Consider the following 18,762-nt stretch of genomic DNA (forward strand, 5'->3'; position numbering starts at 1 on the left):
GAGACCCATTTTCAAGCAATAGTTGATTATGGAACTCCCTAGGTGACTTTAAGTCAGTCACTGTTTCTCAGTCCTATCTGTCACATAGTTGTAGGAATAAAATGGTGGTGATCGTCATACAAGTTTCTTTGCTTTCTCAGAGACAAGAATAGATATAAATGTTGTTGTTACAAATGTGCTACCTCTAGAGCTATGGCCTTTTATTTTGAAGTTGACTTCCACCTCGGAGAAGCACCATACAACTTCCATAGCAATGAAAAAGTATGGGAGCTATTCATTGGTGGGTTTCTAAATTTTTTAGAACCTATTCTGTAGGTGTGGCCTCTTTTGTGGGAGTGGCTCAGCGGTCATGTGACCGGGTGGGCATGGCCAACTTGGAAAATGTGGTGAAACTCACTTAACAACCCTCTTGCTTAGCCAAACCAAAATTTTGGGCTCAATTGTGGTCATAAGTTCTCTTTCTTTTCTTTTCTTTTCTTTCTTTCTTTCTTTCTTTCTTTCCTTCCTTTTGTCTCTCTGTCCTCTTTCTTTATTTCTTCCTTTCCCTAATCTCTCTCTCCCACTTTCTTTTCCTTTTTTCTTTCTTTTTTCTTTCTTTCTTTCTTTCTCTTTTCTTCTTTCTCTTTATTTCTCTCTCTTTCTCTTTCTATCTTTGTCTCTCTTTTTTTCTCTCCCTCTCCCTCCCTCCATTCCTTCCATCCTTTCTTTCTTCCACTCTTTCTCTCTCTCTCTTTCCCCCCTCTCTCACACACACATCTCTTCCAATTATATTCATAGATATATTCTATGAACTAAAGGAGTTGCCCAATAAATCCTACTCTGTGTCCTATAAGTCAATTCACAGAGCTCCCAATTCAGCCTCTTACCACTCTGAGGGTTAACAGAATATGGTTAGTCATCCTGTTATATCTTGGCCTTGGTTCCTGCCATTTTAGCAGAGGGGCAGAGAGGGCTAATTTCAAAGGACTTTTTTTCCTTTTGCTGAAGCCCGATTTCTCTGCCACTCAGCAGGTGACTGGTGGGTGTCCGAATGTGTTGAGCACACTATGTAATGCATGCATATCACGCACACACACACACCGTGCTTGCCGCAATGCAAGGCGCATGTGTAAGGAGGACTGGATTGGCAAAAAAGGAGCCTCTGTTTCTCTGCTGCCGCGACTCGCAAAAAAAGGAGGCAAGAATGATGGCTGGCGCTCTCTTCATTTACTACTTGCCCCTGAGGCCTGCTGGCTCATGGTGGCTGGCCGGCAGAAAGAGAGGCTTTTTTGTTGCCAGCCTCCCAGCTGATCCAGTCCCCCTTACACGTGTGTGTGTGTGTGTGACAGAGAGAGAGAAGAGAGAGAGAGAGAGCTGCCTCGTTTCCAATGAAAGTGATGGGGAATCCATGCAGAGGGAGGAAATCACATGGATTCCCCACCAACTTCATTGGAAATGAGGCGGCTGTCAGAGAAGAGAGCAGCGCACACCGTGGGCTTGTCCAATGAATCCTTGCCTCCTGTTCCTTCTTTGGCTATTGGATAAGCCCACATTCTGTTAACCCTCAGAGTGGTAAGAGGCTGAATTGGGAGCTCTGTGAATTGACTTATAGGACACAGAGTAGGATTTATTGGGCAACTCCTTTAGTTCATAGAATATATCTATGAATATAATTGGAAGAGATGTGTGTGTGAGAGAGGGGGAAAGAGAGAGAGAGAAAGAGTGGAAGAAAGAAAGGATGGAAGGAATGGAGGGAGGGAGAGGGAGAGAAAAAAAGAGAGACAAAGATAGAAAGAGAAAGAGAGAGAAATAAAGAGAAAGAAGAAAAGAGAAAGAAAGAAAGAAAGAAAGAAAAAAGAAAGAAAGAAAAAAAGAAAAAAAGGAAAAGAAAGTGGGAGAGAGAGATTAGGGAAAGGAAGAAAGAAAGAAAGATTCCCCAGCAACTTCATTGGAAACAAGGTGGCTATCAAAGAGAAGAGGGAAGCATACACCACGTGGGCTTGTCCAACAGATGAAGAAGGAACAGGAGGCAAGGATTCCAGTACCGGGCCTCCGGAAGAACAGGTACGGGAAGGCACGCTAAATTTCACCAAACGGTATGCCTGTACTGGTCCTTACTGGCTGAAACCCACCCCTGGAGCTATTGTTTAATCACATCTTGAAGAACCATACTTTTCCTTCCCTGCTTTTAGGCAGAATGATCTGGTCAGTTTTTGAAAATGTGACTGGGAACACTATCTTGTCATCTGCTTTTGGTAGCAAAATGTTTCAGACAGGTTCTGCACCTCTGAATTCACAAGACAAGAAGAATTGAAATGATCAGTCCTACAGAAAGTGAGAGAAATTACTATAGAAAATGTTGTCAAGGAAACAATTAGCACAGGCAGCCAAGAATCCCTTTGATGTTAACAAGCCACAAATAGCCAAGGTATAGTTTCACGTATAAAACAAATAGAGGCCAAAAGCTCAGAAATTCACTGTGTCTTTCAAACATAGTTCTCTGCTGATAGAGTGGAAAGGGGCCCCCATGAAACTGATTAAATGATTTAAAGGACTTTTAATTGGAAGGACAATTCAAAGTACCATAAACCTGATAACATTCTTTCAGTATTGGAAGCTTGAGGTTTTACTAGCAACTTCTGTTTTGTTGTTAGAAGAGTGTTTATAATGAATTAGAAGCAAGACTTGGAAAAAGAGAAACTTGAAGTAGATACAGTATCTAGCTGAATACATTGCAAATTGGTGGTAGCTTTTGGAGCTCTCACTTAAAACAGTCAATAAAAGATACGTAGGAAATCCTAACTACAGGTAGTTCTTGACTTATGACTACAATAGGGTCTGGAACATCTGTTGCTAAGCAATGCAGTCATTAAATGAATTGTGCCTGATTGTATGACCTTTTTCATGTGGTTGTTAAGCAAACCTGGCTTTCCCCTTACTTGTCAGAAATCTCCTGGGAAGATTTCAGATCGTGATTATGTGACCCTCGGGAAACCCCAAGTATTGTAAATAAATGCTGGTTGCAAAGTACCAAATGCTGATTATATGACTGCAGGAATACTGCAAGAATAGTAATTGCAAAGACTGGTTATAAGTTACTTTTTCCAGCACAGTTGTAATTTGAACAATTGTTAAACAAACATAAGTCGAGCTGTCTGTATTTTCCAATAAACTATCATCTTTTCACAGGCATGTTTAAAGTCCATTTCTAATCATATGTAGAATAATCAAAACCTCCAAACCTTGGTTTGACAAAGAGTGAATCTCATGAAGGGCTGGAGTTGTTTCCACATGCAGAACTGTGAAACATTATGACATTCCCAAGAAATATATTAATTGTTAAATAAATGTAAGTTCTCTCAAGAAGGAAGGAGTTGTGTACTTGTTTATGAACTGGGAAAAGCTCCAACCAGCACTCCCCAACAAAAATCACAGCATGTTTTGACATCTTGTATCCTATGCAGACGATAGATCAAGTTCAAACTCTAACAATTCAAACCCACCTGAGACCATCATCTATTACCACAAGCCACTTTGCACATCAGTCAGGAAGGAAATCTTAAACTTCACAGTGTTTCACTTCTTATCCGAATAGTCCCATTTCAAATTCAGAAATCCTTACATTGATCTCCCCAGGAGTTGTTGAAAATAAATCCAAATTGGTAGGCTTCTGTATCTGTTATCCTATTTTTACTACCAACAATATCTTATTGCTCTCTAATGAAGTTATTCCATCATACTGCTTGCATAATCTTTAGAATATGCAAGCATTTATACCTTTGAGGGTGAAGTTTCATTTTCAGAGCTTGTGGGTGAATTCTAAAGGGTTCATAGGCTGGTTGTAGGTCAATATGTCTTTTGATGAAATTGCTTGTGGAGTGCAGGCTTTAGTGAACTCAAAAGTGTGGCAGGTGGTAGCATGGCTGATTATTTTTGTGTTGTTCCAATTGAACTGGTACTGTTTGGTGTCGATATGGTCGAGATTTAGGTTTGGAATTGTGGCATTTGACTGCCAGCCAATGTCCGTGGATTCTGGTTTTTAATAGGAGCTGAGGTGGCGCAGTGGTTAAATGCAGCACTGCAGGCTACTTCAGCTGACTGCAGTTCAGCAGTTCAACTGTTCAAATCCCACCAGGCTCAAGGTTGACTCAGCCTTCCATCCTTCCGAGGTGGGTAAAATGAGGACCTGGATTGTTGTTGGGGGCAATATCCTGACTCTGTAAACCGCTTAGAGAGGGCTGAAAGCCCTATGAAGCGGTATATAAGTCTAACTATTGCTACTATTGCTAATTGACATGATCCATGTAGAATTGATTGTAATTATTATAGTTCTTTTGTAGATTAAAATGTTTCTTTCATCCTTCTGTATCTTGTCTTTGGATCTGGATAATTCCTGGTGGAATGTGGCTGTGGATTTGTGGGATATTGCTATTCCTAGAGATTGGGGAACTTCTTATAAACAACTTATTATAATTGGAAAATAAATTCAGCAAGTCAAGAACTTTAAATATTTAGGATTTCGTTTCCAACCATGTGCCTCCTGCAGTTACCAAATAAGTGAACTCTTGTTAAGAACACAAAAGCCTCCAACAAGATTATCAGATTTACACGCCACAAATGCAATAACTGTGTGCTTGAAGCAATCAAATTATACAGAACTTTTAATAACCTTCTCCTTATGTTAGCTGCTCAGTGGCACACAATTGTGTATACACAAGGTTCCTTCTATCTTGGAAGCCATTCAGTCCATCTTTCTAAAAGCCATAAACTATGTCTTTCAATCAACCATGAACATACTTGCCTGCATCTTTCCTGAGACTCACCTGATACAAATTCTGACTAACAAAAACTTCTTGGATGAGTCCTTCATCTAGCTTAAATCTTGGGATAATTGTGTCTCCTCTGACAAAGCAAATGGACTATAATTTGTCTTATTATCCCCTCCAGCAATATGCTTTATAGATCCAGATAAACTTTGGCAAGAAGAGTGCTTTGAACCTGGATGTCCAAACAACAAAGGAAAAAAAATAACATCTTCACTTTTGTGAGTTTTCAGATATTTGTTTTTTCATATCTAAATATCAAAACCTTCATACTTGTAGACAGCCAGAGAGATGACCTGAAGAAGGAATTCAGAGATCATTAGGGAAACACCAGGTACAGAAAAAGCATGTGTAAATTCAGAAAAGCAGAAGTGTGTTATGAAAAGATTCAGACTAGCCCTCATTCCCCCTGCCCCACAACTCTCCGAAATGTAACATGGAAAGAAAGGAAATTACAGGCAATCCTGGAGCAGTGATTAGAATGCAGTATTGCAAACTACTTCTGCGAGTATCATCTGCCTGCAATTTGGCAGTTTGAATCTCACCAGGCTCAAGGTTGACTCAGCCTTCCATCTTTCTGAGATTGTTAAAATGAGGTCCCACATTGTTGGGAGCAATATGCTGACTCTGTAAACTGTCTAGAGAGGGCTGTAAAGCACTGTGAAGTGGTATATAAGTCTAAATGCTATATTGCTACTGCTATTCTATTATAGCTCTAAAAGTGGCTTTTGCCTTTCTATGGAGTTTATTTCCTGGTCTGGCTTACCTAGCAGGGTTAATGTGTCTCAGACCCACAAAGGTATTTTTTTTTAAGTGATAGAATGTGAAAATAATGGATGGAGGATTCCACAAAGCTATGCATAGAACCTTATCAACCACCATAACACTATTTTCTGCCAGTTATCTGTATCATATTACCTTTTACTATGTACGGAATATTTTTGCTTGTATATTTTTAACTTATCTTTTCATATGATAAAAAAAACAAGTTTAGTGTAAGCACAGTCTAGAAACAGTGATTGTGAGCTCTAGTTCTGCCTTAGCCACAAACTTAGCCAACTGGGGTCTCTCTCAATCCTAGGAGGGAGATAGTGGCAAACCACTTGTGAAAATCTTACCAAGAAAACTGCAGGGATTACTCCAAGAAGTCACCAGGAGTCAAAAACTGATTCAAAGACTCCAAAAGTAATAAAAGTATTTATTTCACTGTGAGTTTAAATGGACTCTTAAACATACCAAGAGAAAATGAGAAACATGGTAACACGTTAATTTCTTTTCATATTATGTTGATCTGCAGGATTTTTATTATTCCAGGACTATAGTAGTCAAAGAGCTAGGCACAACTTGAACATTTTTTTCTTTTTCTTTTTCTATTTGCCTCTCGGTCATTTGGGCATAGGATATGGATTGGTTCACGGCATTTTCTACAATTGGGAGTCAGCAGAAATGATTGCTGAAGATTGATTTCAGAGGGAAAGAAAATAAGAAAAAAAAAGGAATATGGTGTTGCCATCTTTACCCATAAGTATATCCTGTAATTTGATACATTCATGCCTATCATGTTATCACCCTTTGGAGTAAACAAATGTATGCAAAGTGCAGCAAAAGAGGAAAAATTAGTAAACAAAGTAAATTAAAGCCATCAGGTAAGAGAAAATGTAATATAGCTAAATCTATTTTACAACCACACTGCTGGCTAGAGTTTTCCATACTTTCTGCCTTTGCAGATAATATTTTCTTCTATTCATATAGTATCTTATTGCTTTTCACCTCTCTCTTTTTGACAATATTATGAACTCCATTCAATCATGATGGTCACTTTCCTTTTGACCCATTTGTTCACCCTTTGATTTTACAGTGATCATATGACCAAACCACTTTAATATTTATCTTTCATACCAATCACACATGTTTGCATTTAGTCCACATTTGTTATTCCCATGCCACCTACACCAGCATTCCCTGCTAATTGTTACAATATTGTCATATTTTGGACAGTATGCCATAAGTGCAACCAAAGACTAGTTTAGCCCATGCAGGTTTAGCTGTTGGAGACAAAGGCAATGTATTAATACATAGGATAACCAATAGGCTTAATGTTATTTACTTTTTGCTAAATTATTGCACTAAAAAGCCTTAAAACAGAAGCATTACTCAAAGTGTTCTAGAATTCTTGTTTTTAATGAGATATTAATCTTTCTGTATTTTCTTTAGAAGTAGTTTTAATAAGATCAAATGTTTTAATCTCTGTGATATCCTGCTATATACTGAATAATTGTTCTAATATAAAAATTGAGAAAGCAATTTACATTTAAAAAATAACATCTGAACTGTCTCATATGCATTTAAATCAATGTAATAATTTACTTATACCATTTATTAGTAGCAGTATTCTAGATTACACATAGGCTGTCTCCAGAACATTTCTCTTCATGTTGAAATCCAATATAGGATGCAGAGAAGTGTCACAGAATGAATATTATGTTTTTATGTGCAATTATCTTTGATTTTCATTTGTCCACTGACATTTATTGGCTTATCTATATTGACATTTCCAAACATGACTGGGTCAGCATTTTAGAACCAACTCAGAAACCTAATGGAGTATTAGACCATTATATCAGTATTTCTTGACATCAACTATTTAAGATGTGTGGATTTAAACTCCCAGAATTCTGAAAGTTGAAGCCCACAAATCTTAAAATGGTGGAAGGTAAAATGGTGGAAGGTGAGAAACAATGTATTAGAAGGTTGCAACATGCAAAGGAAAGGGACATGGCTTGTGTCACAGATCGCATTGTGGCTTATTCAGAACTGTTTATGTGACCCAGTTCCCCCCTCTTCCCCCCACTAGCCAGGCCACCAAACTGCAAAAATTGCAGACCGCTGACATAACCCTTTGATCAATGAATTTTGGCAGGGGGGGGGTTTTCCAGGAAGAAATTGAACTGCAGAGAAAGTCCTTTTTCCTATGCCCCCCCCCCCCCAACAGCTTCCCTGAGGTGAGATCCACACCCACCCTTATGGCATTCTGAAAGGACTTGAAGACCTGCTATCCCAGGTGATGGGGAGTCCCGATGTGGGGAAGCATGTTAGGGGTGAGTTGGAACAACTAGCACATATGTGCGAGGGGAACCTTTACCTTTACTTTTAATAGATTAGAAAGACCCCTCCTCCTCCACATGCACACTTCACTTCCTTCCTTTCCATCTTGGTTAATCGAATTATAACTGTATGGTCTTTATTTATTGTTTTAATGTTTTATGTGGTATTTTGTTCAATGACTGTAAGTTGCCTAGAATTGGCTTGGCAAGAGTGGCAGCACTGAAGTTATAGAAATAAATATAAATAAATAAAAGGCACAGTTAGTCCAGGATTAGACAAATAAAAAGCAGTCAAATGTTTCACACTGATAGTTCCTGTTAGCTGGAGCCAAAGGCAACATATTTGAAGCTCAAAATTTCTAGGAGATTGCCAGGTTGTCTTCTCTTGCTCTTGGCAATGCTAACAAAGAATATTGCACTGTAGTATTCTTTGTAGAATAAAAGAGTAGGAAGTGCATATGAAAAAAAAATACTACAGACAGATGCCTCAGAGAGACGTGCAATTTAGATTCTGCTCAATGTGACATACCACTTGCATTCTTTGCCTATTCATTTTCAAATATATAAACCACCCCAAAATTGGACTAAGAAGACAAAGTTAAAGCTGCAGGCTCGTCTCAACTGCACAGGCTGGAATGTTTTTGAAGCTGCCTCAGCAGACCTGGATGTCTTACTGACACTGTGATGTCATACATTAGTTTTTGTGAGGAGTTATGTGTGCCAACCAAAACGCTTCACATCTATGATAATAATAAATCTTGGTCACAGCTAAGCTCAACTATCTACACCGTGCCAAAGAGGAAGTCTACAGGAAAGGAGATAGAATGCTGTACAATCAAGCCAGGAATGTATTAACAAGGGAGATCAGGGCAGCAAAGAGAAGTTACTCTAAAAAGCTGTGGAATCAGCTCTCCACAAATGAACCAGCAAATGTATGGAAAAGCCTGAAAAATATCAATGGCTAAACTAGACCTCTTCCTCTACTAAAGAGAATCAGCAACTGGAAGATGACCTGAATTTGTTCTACTGTAGGTTTGAGAGGAGTCCACTGTTGACTATCATTACCCTCTGCATTTTAGATACACAAACAACAGCTTAGTCTCCTACATACGATTCCATCCCTCTGGGTCCCCCACCTCTGTTGATCACAGAAAAAATGTGTGAGATCTACTTCATAGACAAAAGGCAGGGAAAGCACCAGGCCCAGACAGAGCAACCCCTGCTTGCTTGAAAGTGTGTGTTGATCAATTGGCCTCTATCTTCATTCACATTTTAAATAAATCACTGGATATGTGTTATGTCCCTTCTTGCTTCAAATGCTCTATTATCATCCTTGTGCTCAAGAAACACTCCATCAAGGAGATGGATGACTAGACACCAGTTGCTTTGACATCCGAAGTTAGGAAAAGTGAAAAGCTTCAAAAGGTTAGTGCTGGCCAGTGGTGAGTTGCCAATTTTTTTACTACCAGTTCAGGTGTGCTCCTGTGCACACTTGCACACAACATTTCTGCATATGCGCAGAAGCATCCAGGTGGGTGGGTGGAGCCTCCCGCTCCCGCTACTACTGGTTGCCCGATCTGGGCCAAACTGGGAGCAACCCCCCTCTGGTGTTGGCTCACCTGAAAGCCATCTGCATCTAGATCCCTTGCAATTTTCAAACCATGCAAATGTATAGGCAGGTGATGCTGTCACTATGGCAATGCCCTACATCCTATAACATCTAGAACCCCCAAAGTAAGGATTTTTGTAAACTTCACTTCTGCGTTCAATACCATCATTCCAGAATTCCTTCTCTCTAAACTGACTCAGATAGCCTGATCACACTTGTAGATGGATTATAAGCTTTCTAATGAGTAGGAAGCAGATAAAGCTAGGAAAAAATCACATTGAATACCTGTTCAATTAGCACAGGAGCCCCCTAGGGCTGTGTGCTCTCTTAATTACTGCCTCTTGAAGGATTCCTCTGTTAAAATACTGAAATTTGCAGATGACAATATTTGTGACAATGATGAATCTGCAAATAGACAAGAGGTAGATTGACTGTCCCTGTAGTGCAGCCAGAACAATCTGGAACGGAACACTCTTAAAACTTTAGAGATTATAGTAGATTTTAGAAGAACTACTACTATTCTACCACATCTTACAGTATTAGACAACATAGTATCAATAGTAAAGATCTTCAAGCTTCTGTGTTCTATTATCTCCCAGGGCTTGAAATGGCTACACCTAATATTAGAATCATCATTAAAAAGCCACAACCACAATGTTCTTCTTGCATCAAGTCAGAAAGCTAAGATTGCCCAAGGAACTGCTCATATACTTTTACAAAGAAATTATTGAGTCTGCTATACATACCTTAATAACTGACTGATTTGGCACAGCAACCAAACGGGAGGGATACGAACTTCAACAGATAGTTAGGACTGTTTAAAAAATAATTGTAACCAGCCTTCCTTTCATTGAGGATATATATACTGCACAAACCAGAAAAAGAACTGAGAAAATAATTTACAGTCACCTCACATCCTGGCAGTGGTGGGTTTCAAATTTTTTTAGAATCTGTTCTGTAGGTGTGGCCTGTTTTGTGGGAGTGGCTCAGCGGTCATGTGATGAGATGGACATGGCCAACTTGGAAAATGTGGTGAAACTCACTTAACAACGCTCTTGCTTAGCAACCAAAATTTTGGGCTCAATTGTGGTCATAAGTTCTCTTTCTCTTTCTTTCTTTTTTCATCTTTCCCACTTTCTTTTCTTTTTTCTTTATTTCTTTCTGTATTGACTTAATGCTTATTGAATGAAAGTAAGTTTCCTGGTTCATAAATTGCATTAAGACTTACACACACACACACACACACACACACACACACACACACAAACACACACACACACACACACACACATCCCGACATGCTATCTCTGTTCCACTAGATCAGGGCTCCCCAACCTCTGGGTTGCAGCCCATTCAGAACCTGGCTGTAGAAGTTGCATTTGTGAAAGCAGTGTGTACATACTTTGGTCTCATTATGGGTCCTGTGTACTGGTATATTAGTGATTAATGTAATTAGCCACACCCACTGTGGAAACCATTTCATGTAAGAATAAGCCATTTTCTTTCATGGGACACATCTCACAAAATATCATTTTCCCACTGCACCCTAGAAGTTGGGAAATTCTGCAATATTAACATGGACTCAGTGTTGTGACAAGTTTCTACCCATCCATCCTTGATTCAAAAAACTTAATGAAACAGGTTACCACTATCTTGTACAGATTTGAGTCATTGTCAAATGGTAATATTAAATTTATGAGCATGTTAGTCATTGTACACAAGGTTATTGGTTTTATCCTTTAGATTTGCAACACATTAGCCAAAAAAAAAATAATCATGTATAAAGATGCTGCAAGAATTGGATTCTGTGCATTTTCTCTAGTCTAGTCTATCTTCTTCCATCTTCCTCTCGTGCTTTATTTGGATATTTCTCAAAAGTCATCTAAAATACAGAACATATTGAGAAGAGACTAGAGCAGAACTAGGCCCAAAGTAGACAGAGCTAGGCCAACATTTTGCAATTAGCAATAATTTGATAAATGAAACTGACTATCTATTGGGTAACCTTCTTTATTACTTAAGGTAAAGAGAGTGATTGAAACTAACATGTTCAGAGTAAGTAGGAAGAAATAAAAGCCTATTCAACATTATTCATTATATTCTGGACACTGCTATGTTTAAAAATAGGGCTGCTGAAATTTGGAATAAAGGTACATTGCAGAAAATCAGAGAATATAATGGTGAAACACTTGCAGCAACTCCTTTCTTCCTAGCAGTCTTTTTCTGTTGTTGAAGAATCATTGCAAGAGTCAATGCAACATGTTTCCTGATGTCCAATGTTTTCTTTCCTATAATTGGATTCATTATCTCTTACCATATGGAACAACTCTGAGCAATCTGATTGTTTTACACAATAACCCTTAGCTACTTCTAGACTGCTGATGTGTCTCTCATTACTCAAGGCTAAATAAACCCAACAATTCCTCGTAAGATTTTTCCCCCTCCCAGGCTTTTTACAACTTGCTCTCCAGTTGATCAATGTATTTTCCTAAACAGTATTTCAGAATACTATTAAAGCAAGTTATCACGAAATTGACCCACCGATAGAATACCAACAAGGCCTGGGTAAGGGGGTGATTTTATAAGCTCTGGTTGGCCAGATGGACCCCTTCACAGTCACAAATGTCACTCAGTAACTATCAGGCAAGAAACCAATAATGACACTGTAACCAATACAGTGTAAAATGTAGTGTTTTTTGAACTGTTTCTTGCAAATATCAACACACTTAATGGAATATTTATGTTTCACTCTGTTTAAAGATTCAGCCACAGCATGGAATATTTTAAATTTTGGCAGTATTTGTGAAACAAGGTCATACTGAAATAAGGAATATAGTAAAGCTCAGAAAAGGTCATTACTCTGCTCTAGTAAATAAATATAGTGATAGTGTTTTATTTGGGGGGTTTCTGTGTTATATTTTCATATGGCTTCCAACAATTTTATTGTTTGATCTTTTTCCATGTATTATTTGTTTGGAATATGTAAGCCTTATTCTCAATTTTAAATAGTAATTAAAGCACATTCTCTGAAGTAGAACACAACTAATTAATGTTGAGCTTTCCAAACTGCTGCTAATGCTGTGACATTATGGGCACCCATGAAAGCAACTATTTCCTAAGGAGTAGAATATCCAAAATGATTGATACAAACAAGCAATTGAGAGTCTGCAATATAAACATGCAAGGTTTTTTTTTTTAATGTAACTAGTTTTGGAGTAAAAGAGTCAAAACTGTGTGAGTAATTTCTTGTTTTTGAGAAAGTTTAGGTAACACCAGCCTAAATATAATAAAAATAATCAACTCTAACATTTCCTGTTTTATAGAAATAATCAGCTCTAACCTTTCCCATTTTATAGAAATCACAGCTTAAAAATTTCCAGGCATTAGCTCTCTGGAAACTTCATAGATGTGTCCATATGGTTATCTGAAACAACAACACGAATGGCTATGCCAGTATCTTCTTAATTCCTTATCAAGAATGGAAAAACATTTCAACTGAACAATCTGTTTCTGAAATAAATGGATAGCTTATTTTTCTGCCCCCGAAACACAGTTATATAGCTTGTTTTCCTGCCCCTTGAGCACAGTTATATAGCTTTTTGTGCAAAAATTGTATGGCAATTTTTTTTCTATTGCTTCTTATGGAGGTTTTTTAAGTGTTTGTAAATATTTACTTTTAAATAATCGTCTCTTTGTCTAATTTATCTGTAGACAGGATGATAGATATCAGTCAACATGGGCTACAACTCTACTCAACCTAGTTTTATGGCCCCAAATTAATAAACTGGGGCAAAAGGCTTAAAGTTTCCATTATTCTCAGAGACAAAACACTGAATGTATAAATAATTGAAGATTTGTCTATATCCCTATTCATCCTTTGTTACCTGCAGAAAAGAGAATGCTTTCTTTGCTGAGCTACTGTGTATGTCTGACAAGCATGCTGGATTGCCCACTAACACACTCATTGCCTATAAATCATTGATTATATCTTGTCAAATACTTGTCAACTCCCAGGCATGGAGGTCAAAGTGTCAACCATGAAGTGGTTGTATAACTGATTATTGTTTTATTTCAGGCGCCAGTTATGTAATTTCTTTGGCAGGCAGAGTCCCTTTATTGAAATGGGCAGTCATATAAATTGAAAACCATCTGAATGAATAAAAAAATAAACCCTTTGTATTACCTTCAAAAATATAGATATTAATTCATTTAGTACTATCAACATATACATTTTTCATATATTATTATATATGTTTCATATATTGAGAGCCAGTTTGGTCTAAGGTTAAGGCATCAGGCTAGAAACTAGCACATCATGAGTTCTAGTTCTAATTAGCCATGAAAGCCAGATAGGTGAATTTGGTCCAGTCACACTCTCTCAACCCAATGCAGGGTAGTTGTAGGATCAATAGGAGGAAGAAGGTGTGCTGGATATGTTTGCCACTTTGAGTTATTTGTAAAAATAATAAAGACTGAATATTAATTAATTAATTAATTAATTGTAATTCCCAAAGGTGCTTTTCCAAAAGGAAACTGAACTTTCTTGAAAATATTTCACTACTAATCCAAGAAGCTTCTTCAGAATTGATCTTAACTTTACTTTTTGCTATCAAAATCTAAAACAGTACATGATGATACATGATGATATAATAAATATCCTTCTCCTATCTAGTTTACAACTTCTGCAAATCCATATTACCTGTTCTACTGATATAGGTTTATCAGAAGAGCTACAACAAGCTACTGCAGCATTTGTATGTTTGGAATGTTCTTCCAAACATATTTTGTACTGCCAAAATATATTTTTCACTGCCCACAGGACTTGCCTTTTACAAATTTTGGAAGTCCTCAGTTGACTTGAAATCTATATTCACTGTTATCAGGTTCCATTAAAAAATGGAACAAATTAACTAGGCCATAGCCTCATTTATTATAGATTAAATCACAAATGTTGGTATTTATTAGAACGGAAGGGAGAAAATATTCCAAGCAGTTCCTTGGGCTTTAAGATTCACAGTAATACACGCTTAGATTCTATTAAAATACCTTCATTATATGTTGAATGGTTGTTCCTTTCCATTAGAGACAATCTAAAACTTTTTCTAAAGTAGTTACTCTCCAGCAATCTGATATTATATACACAGTAACATTTCTACCAAGTTTCAGCTTTAACTAAATGTTCAAAATGCAAATGAAGCCAACCTGCCCCCTACTGGAGATATCATGGAAATTAACAATCAGAAGATAGTATAAATGGGTTTTTTTAAATCACAAATTTGATGTACAGCTTAAATAATAATAAAATAAAATCCTATCCAAACATTTGGTCGTAATTAAAAGAGTGGTGTGATTCAATGACCTGCATGTACATTGTGGGAATTGTTTTTTGTCTGCTTTACTGCTGCTTCGGCTGCCATTGAAACAGGGAAGGGGGCATGGTATTTGGGAAGGGAATCATTATGTGCTGGAGGAAGATTCTAGACGCTGGCCTGACCATCTCATTGCGCATGTGGAGGAAGGGAGTTTCCCACCAAGGTTAACTGTCCAGCATTCCATCCTGGTGATGTTTTTTCAAGATATCTCCCACCTGACAGTTGGGTGAATTATTATCGGACTATGGACTGGAGTGCCCAGGGGAGGGGATTGAACTATACATGATATTCTTTGCTTTCGCGCCTAATTAACCAGATTCAGCTTTGCTTCGCTACTATTCATTTGTAATTAGTAAAAGTACACTTAATCTCAAGCAAATGGAGTTGAGTGGTTTCTTTCCTGATTATTAAATGAAGTAGCATCTGACAGTTCAAAATGCAAATGAAGCCAACCTGCCCCCTACTGGAGATATCATGGAAATTAACAATCAGAAGATAGTATAAATGGGTTTTTTTAAATCACAAATTTGATGTACAGCTTAAATAATAATAAAATAAAATCCTATCCAAACATTTGGTCGTAATTAAAAGAGTGGTGTGATTCAATGACCTGCATGTACATTATAGGAATTGCTTTTTTATCATGGTTTATTAAATATATCTAATTATACATATTTGCACACTACAATAAACTATCAACAACATTTTATAAATCACAGTGCCTGGATTTCCACAATATACTAGTGCTAGAGAAAACAACCAAGAAAGCTATATCAAAACTGTAAACTATGCAAAACTATAAACTAGCAAAATATAAACTATGCAGCCCATATATGCATGTTTGTTTACTGTCTTACATTGATACCAAAGCAACACAAGGAATACATTGTGACTTTGATAAGGAGTATATTTACATAAAGAATGGTCAAAATATGTTTTTGTCTTTTTACATGCTTGTAAGCATGTATATGTATATGTATAATTTTAGTTACTGCCTTTCCACTGCAGGAAGAAGACCACTTCCACATATTTGCAACTTTTGCCAATTGGGACCACAATACTTGTTGATGTCATTGATCTATCTTGTTTTAGGTCTCTTGTGGATTCAAGTGGGATTCAATGCACCACTCATTGTTTTTGTATCAATTGTATGGTCAGTGTCCATATTTCACTGGCATGTTACAGTAGGTAGCACACATTGATCAAAAGTTTTTGGGAGGTTGGTCTTGAAAATTATGCCACTTTGTCAAATGCCTGTCAACCATGTTTAACACATTATTCCATTTCCTTTATTGCAACTACTTCCATTGAGATCCATTAACCAAGGTATATGTAGTAGTCTACCATGTCTACTTCTTCTCTAGATATAAAAGAAATTCTTTCTTTGATGAATTTATTAAACATAATTTGGCTCTTTTTCACATTTATTTTTAAGTCAAATGGTTCTCCTTCTTCATGCATCTCTTGTATGTAGCTCTTTTGGGTCTTGTGAGAAGAGAACAACATCATCTGCAAATCTTAAGTGATTTAAATAGGCTTCATTGATTTTTATTTTTTACCTGTCTTGTGTATGAGAATCACTTCAACAGAAAGATCAGAGAAGAAGAAGAAATAAGAGGAATGAAAATTAAGAGAGAAGAGTATAAGCTACAAGCGTTTGCAGATGACTTAGTTTTTATCCTTGAAGATCCACTAGAAACAGCACCCAAACTGCTAGAAAGAATAGAGGAATATGGAAAAGTAGCAGGCTTGAAAATAAACAAAGATAAAACAAAGATTATGACAAAGAATATCCCAGCAACACAAAAAGAAGAGTTGTCAGAAACTTTGCAGATTCAAACTACAAGTAAGGTTAAATATTTGGGGATATACTTATCACCTAGATGTAGCACTCTTAAGGAGGACAACTATACTAGACTAAAACAACAAATAGTGACTGATCTGATGAAATGGGAAAATCTGCACTTATCAATGATGGGAAGAATCTCTACAATTAAAATGAACATTTTACCTAGAATTTTATACCTGTTTCAGACAATCCCAATCAGATTGGATAAGGATTTTTTTCAAGATTTAAATAAAATAGTTTTGAAGTTTATTTGGCAAGAGAAAAAAGCTAGAATAAAACTTAAATTGCTACAAGATGCTAGATCTAGAGGAGGATTTGGCCTACCTGATTGGGAGCTATATTATCAAGCAACAAACTTGATGTGGATTAAGGAGTGGATATCATTAAAAAAACTCTAGATTATTGAATGTAGAAGGTCATGATTTATTGTTGGGATGGCATGCTTTCTTATGGTATAAGGGAACTAAAACACATGGTTATTTTAGAAGACATTATATAAGGGAGGCATTGTTATTAAACTGGGAAAAGGTAAAAAGATTACACTACTTAAAAATTCCAGTCTGGATATCAACAATTGAAGCATTTCATATCCAATAATATATAAAAAGGAACAAACAGTTAGATATGTTGAATTATTGAATGCAGAGGGTGAACTCAAATATATTCAAGAGTTGAAACAAGAAGGGATAGAAATGAACTGGTATTCATATGTACAGATACAATCTAGATATAATGAAGATAGAAAAACCAAAGGTTTTTACAATAAAATGACTGAGTTAGACAAAATTTTAACAGGTACTGATGAAAAAGTAATTAAAAAACTATATGGATATTTATTGGAGGTTAAATTGCAAGAAGAACAAGTTAAAGAAACTATGATAGCTTGGGGAAGAAATTTAGGTATGGGATTGACTTAGAGAATTGGCAGAAATTGTGGTCTCAAAATTATAAAATGACAATGTCTACTGCATATAGAGAAAACTTGTATAAGACGTTTTACAGGTGGCATTTACCCCCAACTAGAATTGTAAGAATGTTCAAGAATAAATCAGAAAAGTGTTGGAAATGTCATTAGATACCGGGTTCATATTACCACATGTGGTGGACTTGCATTGAAGCTAAAAGATACTGGACTAAAATCCACATGTGGTTGGAGAAAATGATACACAAACAAGTAGACTTTAAACCAGAGATGATACTAAATTATAACCTATTAAATGAAATAATAAATGTATAAGAATGATAAATGTTAAAACACCTGTAACCAAATGACATGCTGTATGTGATTATGTTTTTTTCTTTTTTGTGTTTTTTTCTTTTTGTTTTTTCATTGTTGTGTGTATGTGTTGTCTATGTAATAAAAATAAAAAAACATTTATATGAAATTTTATATTTTATATTGAGTCATTCACATTGCATGTTAAGTCAAACGTAAACCAGCATTATAGGTTTGTTTACATATATTTAGATATATGTAAATCAGAAAAGTAGGTTATATTTGCTGAGGGAAATATATTTTAAAATATATTTTCAGGCAGTCTTTATATGGATATTTTTACGGAGTTTCTGCTGTTAGAAACATCCACACAAAGGCAAGTAGCTTTGCTGTACGCTAGATGGCAGCTCTGCACTACTGTTTCTAGAGTGTTCAGCAAATGACAAACTGTTTCCAAAGATTTCTGGAAATATTCATCAAACTTGAATTTCCAAATTCTTCAAGCCTAACACACTGGGCTGGAATCAAAGGAAAGAGCTTTCTGGAAAAGCCTAGAAACATTGAGCTTAATTGATCTAATCAAAAGTAGTGAAATCAAGAAATCAGATTAGGAAGATTTAATAAACAGAGCCAGTGATATACTATATTTAGTTAGACATAAACACTAAAATCCATTTTTGATGAAATTGAAAACAGTACCTTGTAATGCTGTTAGGATAGGCAGATAGATAGATAGATAGATAGATAGATAGATAGATAGATAGATAGATAGATAGATAGATAGATAGATAGATAGATAGATGATAGAGA

General features: G+C 36.5%; 1 long non-coding RNA gene across 1 annotated transcript; it reads left to right on the top strand.

The window, feature by feature from the left end:
• The first annotated feature begins 5,057 nt into the window (after positions 1 to 5,057).
• Positions 5,058 to 14,826, top strand: LOC148045836 (uncharacterized). Its single transcript, XR_015696365.1, has 3 exons — positions 5,058 to 5,136; positions 6,202 to 6,448; positions 13,227 to 14,826. It is a non-coding gene; the product is annotated as an uncharacterized LOC148045836 (long non-coding RNA).
• The last annotated feature ends 3,936 nt before the right edge of the window (positions 14,827 to 18,762 follow it).

Source organism: Thamnophis sirtalis, unplaced genomic scaffold (genome assembly GCF_051295495.1).
Source record: "Thamnophis sirtalis isolate CommonGarterSnake01/CBP01778 unplaced genomic scaffold, rThaSir2_p1.2 scaffold_4, whole genome shotgun sequence".
Classification (NCBI taxonomy): Eukaryota; Metazoa; Chordata; class Lepidosauria; order Squamata; family Natricidae; genus Thamnophis; species Thamnophis sirtalis.